Source organism: Penaeus monodon, chromosome 33 (assembly GCF_015228065.2).
Source record: "Penaeus monodon isolate SGIC_2016 chromosome 33, NSTDA_Pmon_1, whole genome shotgun sequence".
Taxonomy (NCBI): domain Eukaryota; kingdom Metazoa; phylum Arthropoda; class Malacostraca; order Decapoda; family Penaeidae; genus Penaeus; species Penaeus monodon.
This window is the reverse complement of record NC_051418.1, coordinates 29,219,841-29,222,143: the sequence shown is the minus strand read 5'-3', so window position 1 is coordinate 29,222,143 and position 2,303 is coordinate 29,219,841. Positions and strand designations below refer to the sequence as shown.

Sequence of the window (2,303 nt, the reverse complement as noted above, 5' to 3'; positions counted from 1 at the left end):
ACCTAAGCGTGTCAAAACAGCTATCACTCACAGACTGTTTCTTTCTGTAGCGAATGCGACGGACGGGATGTGTCCCGACTGTCTCAGGATATCGCGGAGGCCTCCTTCTGGGCGTGGTCGTCCTCCTCCTCAGGGTACCAGAGTGGCGTGGGCACTTCGGAAGTTAGTACGGGTGACCCGCCTGCATCGGACGACCCCTTGACCGCTGATGAATGGGACACGAAAATGACGATGACAGCGACTGGGGCGGGGATGAGTGGCCGCTGGAATCGCGCTCTACCCCTCCCGGAGTGGGGCTGCGCAGGGGCCGGAACTCAACTTCGAGAACCTGGATAACTACGAAAGGTTCCTGGGAAAAGTGAGCCTCCATCTCCGCCATGTCCTTTCGGCGCACAGCTATGATACCGTCTCCAACTTCATCCTGTGAGTTCACTCTAATAATTATCATATGTTTTTTTTTATCTGCTGATGATGGAAAACTGCATAACATTATAATTGTTTTGTTTGTGTTTTTTATAAATTTAAAATTTCCTGTACTTGAAATGAAAGATATTTCCTCTTCTCCGCAGGTTCAGCAAGGAATACGTCTTGGCACAAGAAGAGTACCCAGACCTTGACGAATTCTACAGGGACTATGATCCTCCAATCTTACCCGGGCGCTACACGTGTGTAGGCCTGGCTTGTGATCTCACGACTAGACTCTCTGCCTTGGTCCACTATCCGGGTTAAGGATTTCGCCCCTACCAGGTAAAGAGAGAAACCGCTGTGTCGTGGTAACGTTAGAGAGAACGGAATATTATTAATTGGCAGCTTATGCATTAGTAGAATATGGTGTAGGAAATAAATCTGAAACACCTACAAGTCAAATAATTGAATAATCAAGTTTGATTTTGATATGTCGCCCAAAAGCCATTTTCTTCATATAACCAGTAATATTTTTATCTTTCAGGTATGGTGAGGAGGAGGTAGACCGTAGTGGTACTGCTCCCCCCGAAGTCCCCCCGCAACACTGCGAGAAGGGCACTTTTTTGGTCTGCGCCCCCCTTTCGCGTTTCAGGCCGAGCAGGCGTCCTGCTGCTAGATCCTGGCTACCACGTCGGCGTCCCAATCACAGTAATGGAGGATGGGCAGGCCCCGCAGACGGGAGCCATAATGGCCAACACCGCACGCCCGGAGGTAGTGAGGACTTACCGGTACAGTTACTGGCCCGACAACCCCGCCTTCGTGTCGTGGGAGGTGACAGAGGAGCGGGAGGGGAAGTCGCCTCACCATCACATCAGCTTGATACACATTGCGGGGACCCTTTTCCCTTGGTGTAGACGTCGCGGAGCGCCGCAACCTCGTCTACCCCTTTAAGACGCTCGTTGGACGTGACCAGAATGGACGCCTCACTTGCGGCCTCTACTTTCCTTTGCGGGAATGTTCTCGAACCACAGGGGACTTTCTTTATCCGTCTTCGGAGCCCCTGCGAAATAAAAGTGCCTCTCGCCCCTTTTCCTTTGAGGGGGAACCCCGAGTGTCTCAACCGGAGCTCTAGAAGAAAAGGTGAAGGCGGCGGTCTCGGGCGTGGCCAGAGGAACAGGTAGATCGGCACAAGACATCCGCTCGTCCCTGATCGCTGTGGCAAACTTACTACACGACAACGGACTTGTAAAGCAACTGGAGGATCTGAATGGGCCTTTTAACGATATCGAAAGGAAAATTTTAGGGGCGTAGGGATGGGGTTTGATCTACATACCGTTTGAAAGATGGGAAACCTAATCAGAAAATTCAACATCAGGAAAATTCAGACGACTGTCTAAGCTTTCTATATTTTATTTTTTAAAACAAAGTTCTCTGAATAGGTCTCAGTAGCCACGAAACAGGGGGCGTCTTTTTCATTTAAACCCTTTTCCCCCCTTTTTGTGTTTCCCTAAAAAAGGGCATTTTTGTACATTATTTAGAATTGTTACAACTTTAATAATGAAACTCAGATTTCAATATCATAATTACTCTGTAATCTCATCTTTTGTTAGTTGCTATCAGGATGCACATGTTTCAGTAGTCTCGGCTGTATTTTTAATATAGAAAAAAAGGAAAAAAGTACGGTATATTTACGTTTACTGATTTAGTGAAAAACGATTTTAATTTAGCAGTTATTCCAGTGGTAATTTAGTCAGTCAGACCACGGAGTGTAAAATAAAAACAGGGATTGGAATGGCACCAGAAAATGGGAAAAGCACGAGAATAAAATCAAACCAAGTATCTCTTTCTTTTTTTCTTTATAAAAACCTTTTATTTTAAGTGTCCAAAATGAACTTTTT

The 2,303-nt window shown here is 46.6% G+C and overlaps 1 long non-coding RNA gene and 1 pseudogene across 1 annotated transcript in view; both read left to right on the top strand.

Annotated features, from left to right (window-relative positions):
- The window catches only part of LOC119594212, a 3,107-nt gene extending 2,362 nt beyond the window's left edge, over positions 1-745 (top strand). The window contains exons 3-4 of the long non-coding RNA XR_005230595.1: positions 51-423; positions 570-745. This is a non-coding gene — a long non-coding RNA (uncharacterized LOC119594212). The remainder of the gene's footprint in view (positions 1-50; positions 424-569) is intronic.
- An 83-nt stretch (positions 746-828) lies between these two features.
- LOC119594325 lies at positions 829-1,716 on the top strand (annotated as a pseudogene).
- Positions 1,717-2,303: the final 587 nt, after the last annotated feature.